At 46.0% G+C, this 9148-nt stretch overlaps 1 pseudogene; it reads left to right on the top strand.

Annotated features, from left to right (window-relative positions):
- Positions 1 to 450: 450 nt before the first annotated feature.
- Positions 451 to 568, top strand: LOC124799810 (annotated as a pseudogene).
- The last annotated feature ends 8580 nt before the right edge of the window (positions 569 to 9148 follow it).

Consider the following 9148-nt stretch of genomic DNA (forward strand, 5'->3'; position numbering starts at 1 on the left):
TTTCTAACGCCTAGCTCGCGTAAATACTTCTTTATTTACAACAACCGGTTTCGACAGGCTTTGCTACCATCTTCAGGTCTTCAAAAATTTTTGTTATAAAACGTGTTCGTTTTGAGTTGGAACCTAACGGCAAGCGCCCATGTTAGTGGGTAATATGTAGCACATTATACAAAGGTTTGTCATAAATTATACATTTACAATGAAAAAGCGTAAATGTCTGAAGATGGCCTTGTAAGTCGAAAACCGGTTAGCAATAAAAATAATATTGTAGAACAAAAGCAAACTGGTGCTTTTCATTTATTATCATATAAATTTTATTAGCTGCAATCCTGCAACCGTACACTAAGAAGCACCTCGGGTACGTGGCCATGTCCATATATGAAACGCTCACAGATGACTGTTACGTTATTTTATAAGTATTTTATTTATGACATATCATTGTATAATGTGGGCAACGGCCTTGCCGCAGTGGATACACCGGTTCCCGTCAGATCACCGAAGTTAAGCGCTGTCGGCTGTGGCCGGCACTTGGATGAGTCACCACCCGGGATGCCATACGCTGTTGATGTTATTCGGAATGCACTCAGCCTCGTGATACCAATTGAGGAGCTACTCGAACGAATAGTAGCGGCTGCGGTCACAGAAAACCATCGTAACGACCGGGAGAGGGGTGTGCTGACCACACGCCCCTCCTATCCGCATCCTCAACTGAGGATGACACGGCGGTCAGATGGTCTCGATGGGCCACTTGTGACCTTAAGACGGAGTGCTTTGCTTTGTGTAACGTGGTACGTTTTATCTACTAGCATGGCATTTTAGCATGAGGTTCCAAATCAAAATGAACACGTTTTGCAACAAAAAAAATTTAAAGACTTAAAGATGACAGTAAAGTCTGTAGAAACCGGTTGTCGTAAATAAAGAAATATTTATGCGATCTTGGCTGTAGAAAGTTTTCACTTTAATAAATGTTATACAATGAAATGTCCTACCATAACGAAATATTAAGTTTCACTGTGCTAGTAGTATTAACTATGTTATAATCTAATACGAGGGAATGTCAATCAGCACTGACTCTGCAATGACGCGCCTTGATTTCGCTTGTTGTTCTTTTGTATTACCTTTACTGGTTCAGTCATCAGCTGTGCTCGTGCTGATTGAATCTCCCCTCATGACTGTTCTGTTGGCCCAGTTAGCCAATCCACACACAGCACTGGGGTTCCTGCACTGGGGGAGGAAGCCTGTACTTTGCATATCCTGAGGGGATCGAGTCAGCGACTCCAAACCTCTCTTGTCCGAAAAAGAAGATTTTAGACTAGGGAGGCACCAAAGAAGATTTCAGACTAGAGTGGCGTTGTTCTCATGGTAAGGATGGCCATGTTTTGGTGTTTTCGCAAAAAACATCTACCTAGTCGGGACCACAACCCTCATTTACTCAGTAATCTAATCTTTCCAGGCCGACCATTTTCAATTTGTGGAAGAAGGCTGTTAAGCTTCCCAGACAGTCGTGCCCATGCCGCTCACTTAAAAATCTGGCGACTTCCTGGCATCGGAGGAGGGGGTCGGAGAACTACCTCAACTAGACACATACACCAATCTGTCCTGTTGTCCCAGCTTCTAACACGAGAATGCATGGAGTTTAATGACATTCCCACCATTTGAACAAAAACTCCGTTTACAGCAGTCTCTCTTAAATGTCTCCCTCCACCCACTTTCAGCCATCTTCTGTACTGGACTGGCACCTGGTGCCCTTCTGTCCAACCCTAAATGGAAGGAGGGACAGCTTCGGCCAGAAGTCCCTCTGCAGGTAAGAACCACTGAACACTGTTTCCCAGAATCATTCATACAGTCAGGTCGCTGCTCTCATCATTTATGGCCCCCTATTCAGCTCCCTTTGTTGTCAGTCTCCTCTACTACGGCCCCCTGGGTACAAACTCTCTATTGGTTACACACCCAGTTACAAGAACATTCTGTCTCCGATTCCCTCATGTAGAAAATGTCATTAGCCTAACATAGCATATGTAGTTCTGGGGAACACCTCTCAAGATCTCCATAGTGACATGTTCAAATTCAATGCGAATGCTTGCCTTCAAGTCCTGTAGGTATCTAACCTTGGTTCAGTACACTAGATCCTTTACAAAACCACACAGGAAGAAGTGTAGTGGAGTGAATTCAAATCGATCGTGGCGGCCATCGAGTTGGACCATCTTATCCAATCCAACTGTCCAGGAAATTTTCATCTAAAAATTGATAGACATTTAGCGACCAGTGGGGTGGCGCCGTATCCTGTTCGAATCAGGTTGCAGGTGTCCCGATTGTGGCACGGCACACTCTTGTAACATGTCCAGGTAAATACCACTGTTGATGGGAGACTCCATGAAAAAGAATGGACCAATGATGCAATTTTGCATTAGACCGTACCAAACATTGATCTTGTGATCTTTGTGAGCCTCATATATGATCATTATAACGATTCAGTTTGTGGGATACATGAAACGTTGCCTCAGAGGAAAAACAAATCTTGTCCAGAAGGTCACTGTTTGTGTCAATCTTGATTAGCATATCCACTGCAGACTGTTCTCACTGAGGTTTGTCTGTACGCTTTAACGTCTAAAGTGGCTCCACCTTGTAGGGATGTAGCCATAACTTCTTATGAAATACATTGTGCACTGTTGATCGACTCATTCCCAACTCTCTCACCGTCATAGGCACCGATTTTGTCAGACTGCTAGCAAACGCATGTAGTGTCTTGTCCACATTGGACTCGGAAACAGATGGGCGACCCCAGGGAACACTACCTGTTTCCATAAATGCCAATCCCGAATAGTTGGTCGGGATGGTGGTTGCCTTCCATACCGTATCCGAGAGTTTCGTTGCACTTTGCATCAAATGTCGTCTGTGCGAACCAGGCTACAAGCTGAGCTTTCTCCTGCGGCGTCCACATTTTATCAGGTTTTCAAGTACAATTTTGCGTCAAAATTGGGTCACCAGAAGGTAAAAAACAGCTTTATGAGTTATCTATCACACGTTGAAAATGATTTGTTCATTTTTAGTGTAGTTTTAAGGTCTGAAGTTGTAAAGATAACTTATGGACATCTTGTATAAACTAATCCTTTCCTGTTGGTCAGTACTGGATATCGTTCCATAACAGTATGTAAGGGGTAGTCAATCGCAAAACGAGACAGCAGAAAAAAGTAAGTAAAATTTTTATAATTTCAAAATGAATCGGCACAACTGTTAATACATTTCTCCCGTTGTGAGCCAACATGGTCAATGCCTTCACGGAAAAATGTTTACAGCTACGTACGGGGTCATGACTGTACCCAGGCGTGGACCTCTTCATCCGAAGCAAATGGACATTGATGAATGTCTTTCTTGAGTGCCCCAGAAATATGGAAATCGCAAGGGGAGAGAACTGGACTCTACGGATGATGTGTAAGGTTCCCCAGCGAAACTTCTGCAGGATGCTCGAAAAAGTTTTGGGAACACGTGGGCGGGCCTACGAGGACGACGAAGAGTTGCGTGTCTGGATAAAATCATGGTTCCGTTGGCGGACACAAGTATTTTTTTATGACGGTTTGTTCAAATGGCTCTGAGCACTATGGGACTTAACTTCTGAGGTCATCAGTCCCCTAGAACTTAGAACTACTTAAACCTAACTAACCTAAGGACATCACACACATCCATGCCCGAGGCAGGATTTGAACCTGCGACCTGCGACCGTAGCGGTCCCGCGGTTTCAGACTCTAGCGCCTAGAACCGCTCGACCACTCCGGCCGGCTTTGATGACGGCATTGGCCGCCTCGTCTCATGGGGATAGGGGGTAAATGTACTAACAGTTACGGCGATTACTTTTGAAATAATAAACGATTTACCTTTTTTCCGTTTGTCCCCCACATTTGCGGCTGTTATCATCCCAGGCAATAGGAACAGTACACATTGGCTGGTAGCACAGCCTCTCTTGACGTGGCTGGAGAGAGAGGTGCACCAGTGTAGTGCTCCCAGCGACCACATTCGACACACGAGTGCAGCACCACGTGGACGTATATACCTGTGAAGGGAACGGGGGTAACGGATGTTACCAGACTGCATGCGACGCCGTCATATGGGCCCAGTGCCCTGGAGTGACGGTCTGGGGTGCCACTGGATTCACAAAATGATTATCCAGAGTCTGTGGAGTCAGTAATTTAGACAGTAGAAGTTACGTATCTGTCGTGTTAAGGTTGATGGTTATGCTGTATCTTCGAGATCCCTGTCGCATTTTCCAACAAGATAACGCAAGTTTATATAAATGAAATGACACAATTTCAGGGACTTTACTGTTCTCATACAGATATGATTTCATGTATATAGACTGAAGTGGCGAATGGAAATGTGTACCAAGGCCGGGGATCGAACCCAGATCTCCTGCTAACTAGGTAGTTTCGTTAGCCACTAAGCCACCTTCGCACAGCGGTTCATGCAACTACACAGATTACCCTGGCTCGCCTCCCTCCTCGAACAAAATTCCCATTGCCGCCGCAGTCTACGTTAAATTCCCCCTTACTACAGTACAACGACGGATGAGGACGATGGGCTGACCTAGAAGAAGCGATGCTTCCTCGAGTGGATGAGGTGCCTGCAGTGAGCACTCGGTCAGTTGCATATGAAATTAATTTTTGGCAGAGTACTGTTTATACATAAAATGGTATCTGTATGAGGTCAGTGAGGTCTCTGAAATCCTGTCATTTCATTTATATAAGTACCTGCACCTGAGTTTCAGGCTGGACCTCCCATTTATGTTAGAGGCTGAAGTGCTATTCGAGAACTTGGAGTGCCTTATCAGTTGTGTTTGTGTGTAAGAAGGAATTTAAGGTAGACTGGGACGGCAGTGGGAATTTGAATCGAGGAGAGAGGCGTGCGAGGGTAATCTGTGTAGTTGTGTTAACCGCTGTTCCAAGGTGGCTTAGTGGCTAACGCACCTGCATAATAAGCAGAAGACCCGGGATCGATGCCTGGCCTTGGTACAAATTTTCACTCCCTGCTTTAGCTTATATACATAAAAAAGAGATTTTATATGTTGCCCTTACTGTTCTGACAAACATCAATAGATAAGGAGTTGGACTGATGCTTTGGTCAGGATGTTTGCAGGATCTCTCACACATTGGAAACTTCTGGTCATGGCTTGCCGATGGACTAGAACGCTACTACTCGCCAGTCACTAGGAATGACAAACTTTGGCGTACCGCTGAAATAGCGTGGAATGGTCTACCCATAGTTGGAATTCAAAACCAGTTTACTCGATGACCAGGCGGGTTATGGCCTTTGCCGCTGCCATAGGTGACTGATCTACACTCCTGGAAATTGAAATAAGAACACCGTGAATTCATTGTCCCAGGAAGGGGAAACTTTATTGACACATTCCTGGGGTCAGATACATCACATGATCACACTGACAGAACCACAGGCATATAGACACACTCAACAGAGCATGCACAATGTCGGCACTAGTACAGTGTATATCCACCTTTCGCAGCAATGTAGGCTGCTATTCTCCCATGGAGACGATCGTAGAGATGCTGGATGTAGTCCTGTGGAACGGCTTGCCATGCCATTTCCACCTGGCGCCTCAGTTGGACCAGCGTTCGTGCTGGACGTGCAGACCGCGTGAGACGACGCTTCATCCAGTCCCAAACATGCTCAATGGGGGACAGATCCGGAGATCTTGCTGGCCAGGGTAGTTGACTTACACCTTCTAGAGCACGTTGGGTGGCACGGGATACATGCGGACGTGCATTGTCCTGTTGGAACAGCAAGTTCCCTTGCCGGTCTAGGAATGGTAGAACGATGGGTTCGATGACGGTTTGGATGTACCGTGCACTATTCAGTGTCGCCTCGACGATCACCAGTGGTGTACGGCCAGTGTAGGAGATCGCTCCCCACACCATGATGCCGGGTGTTGGCCCTGTGTGCCTTGGTCGTATGCAGTCCTGATTGTGGCGCTCACCTGCACGGCACCAAACACACATACGACCATCATTGGCACCAAGGCAGAAGCGACTCTCATCGCTGAAGACGACACGTCTCCATTCGTCCCTCCATTCACGCCTGTCGCGACACCACTGGAGGCGGGCTGCACGATGTTGGGGCGTTAGCGGAAGACGGCCTAACGGTGTGCGGGACCGTAGCCCAGCTTCATGGAGACGGTTGCGAATGGTCCTCGCCGATACCCCAGGAGCAACAGTGTCCCTAATTTGCTGGGAAGTGGCGGTGCGGTCCCCTACGGCACTGCGTAAGATCCTACGGTCTTGGCGTGCATCCGTGCGTCGCTGCGGTCCGGTCCCAGGTCGACGGGCACGTGCACCTTCCGCCGACCTCTGGCGACAACATCGATGTACTGTGGAGACCTCACGCCCCACGTGTTGAGCAATTCGGCGGTACGTCCACCCGGCCTCCCGCATGCCCACTATACGCCCTCGCTCAAAGTCCGTCAACTGCACATACGGTTCACATCCACGCTGTCGCGGCATGCTACTAGTGTTAAAGACTGCGATGGAGCTCCGTATGCCACGGCAAACTGGCTGACACTGACGGCGGCGGTGCACAAATGCTGCGCAGCTAGCGCCATTCGACGGCCAACACCGCGGTTGCTGGTGTGTCCGCTGTGCCGTGCGTGTGATCATTGCTTGTACAGCCCTCTCGCAGTGTCCGGAGCAAGTATGGTGGGTCTGACACACCGGTGTCAATGTGTTCTTTTTTCCATTTCCAGGAGTGTATGTACTAAATTTCGCTCTCAGAATACCCCCCAAAGCAGCTACAGGTTTCTGCTTACCATATAGTATACGTGCAATTATTATTGTGAGATAATGGTTCTGGAGCTTCTCTTCAGATTTTTATTCTTGTTACATCTCATCGGCTAATATTACCCATTATTTCTCGCTATTCTCCAGAGCACTGATCTCGTTCTCCAGGTCTGATTCTTTTTCTAATTTCGCTGTACATATCTATCAGGTATTACGTTCGACAAAATCGTATTGGAGAAACTATTTATCACAATGTTAATTAGACTGATATTTATGAAACGTTGTTATTGCTAGTATGAACAACGAGTAAAATAAATCATAAACTCTGCATTTTTATTTTCCAAGCGCAATGGACGCTGATCCATACAATGGCTGAAAATTCCGCATGGCATAAATCAGTGTTGCGAACACAGAAAATGTGTCCGTATAAACGCTCTTAGCTAGAGTTGTAACACTTATGGCAAACATGGCGCCTGTAGCTGTCACTGCCACACACACTGCCCAGCGTTAGCCTAGGCAGCTCCTTTTCGCCTGTGGCCAGTGATGTCACTGTTAATAACGCCATACGAACCATAATTCATGATGGCGACATTGCTTGTAAATCATTAAGGTCTTATATATAGTCAACTCACGCTGCCTGAAGAGAATCCTACACACAGTGGTAGTTTTGTTCATGCGTGTAAATAATATTTACAAGAAACTTATTGGAGTGGGTTAACTGCAGGAAGATAGTGCTAGAAAGATGAAAAAATGACTGTAAATAAGCAACATATCTGTTATTAATATGTCGTCGTCAGTCACACTAGGTATTTTTTTCTGTTTTAGTCCAACGCGTCTAGGAGCCAAAACTAAATTCTCAAGGGCGATAGTGACGTTAATAAAAAAAGGTTCAAATGGCTCTAAGCACTATGGGTCTTAACAAAAATGGTTCAAATGGCTCTGAGCACTATGGGACTCAACTGCTGAGGTCATTAGTCCCCTAGAACTTAGAACTAGTTAAACCGAACTAACCTAAGGACATCACAAACATCCATGCCCGAGGCAGGATTCGAACCTGCGACCGTAGCGGTCTTGCGGTTCCAGACTGCAGCGCCTTTAACCGCACGGCCACTTCGGCCGGCTGGGTCTTAACATTTGAGGTCATAAGTCCCCTAGACTTAAAACTACTTAAACCTAACCAACCTAAGGACATCACACACATCCATGCCCGAGGCAGGATTCGAACATGCGACCGTACCAGCAGCGCAGTTCCGGACTGAAATGCCTAGAACCGCTCGGCCACAGCGGCCGGCTGACGTTAATCAGTTTATCACCTCAATGCCGTTACGAAATGTTCATCTTCAGTATTGGTAAAAAACTTCAGCATGTACACTTACACTTCAGATATCGTAATATATTTATAGAGCCCATAAACATGTTACATTATCTGAAGTGCAAGTGTAAATGTTGTAGGCCCATAGTGACCGCCATGACACGATTAGATTTATTACCGCATGCACAGAGGCACCTAAGCAATTATTCCAATTATTCTTTCAGCATTTGCTGCGCGAATGGAACAGGATGAGCACCAAAAAGTGATACAACTGAAAATGTAGTCTGACATGCAATTCATAGTCTTCGCAGAATTTGAATGAATATCTAGACACTACACATCACATGAATTTGGCTGATGATTGATTCAGTTAAACTACAAATGCTCCATTAAATATCTTTGAGCAGTGTTTTTCAATAGAGCGTCATCTATTCAGTTCGGGCCGGCAGCGATGGCCGTGCGGTTCTAGGCGCTCCAGTCCGGAGCCGCGCTGTTGCTACGGTCGCAGGTTCGAATCCTGCCTCGGGCATGGGTGTATGTGATGTCCTTAGGTTAGTTAGGTTTAAGTAGTTCTAAGTTCTAGGGGACTGATGACCACAGCAGTTGAGTCCCATAGCGCTCAGAGCCAGTTTTTTATTCAGTTCGGCGCAACATTTTACTTTCGGGAAAGGCTTCTGTTTCTGGAACTTACGTCTCTTCATTCTAATTTTGTTACCAGTCTTTGCGGCAGTCTAATAACTCTTTTAATTTTTATTTGCTGTTATATTCCAGTCTCTTATAGATCTAACAAGGGAATGGTACATTAAGACATGTTGAAACCTACCCTGAAAATTTTTACTCAGGAAGAAGACAACGAAAGAAATGCTTTGTCAAAATTTTAGCTGTTAAGATGCACTGCAAGTATTACAAAAATAGCTGAAAATTGCCAAATTCGTAGCGCGTCAGACGGCGGTGGAAATGTACACCCCAATTGGCACTGTAGGAACCGCGCATACGCAACTAGGCACAAACAAAACCGAGGTCGGCGATACATTTGTAAACAGGAAACACGACCCAA

This window comes from Schistocerca piceifrons, chromosome 5 (genome assembly GCF_021461385.2).
Source record: "Schistocerca piceifrons isolate TAMUIC-IGC-003096 chromosome 5, iqSchPice1.1, whole genome shotgun sequence".
Classification (NCBI taxonomy): domain Eukaryota; kingdom Metazoa; phylum Arthropoda; class Insecta; order Orthoptera; family Acrididae; genus Schistocerca; species Schistocerca piceifrons.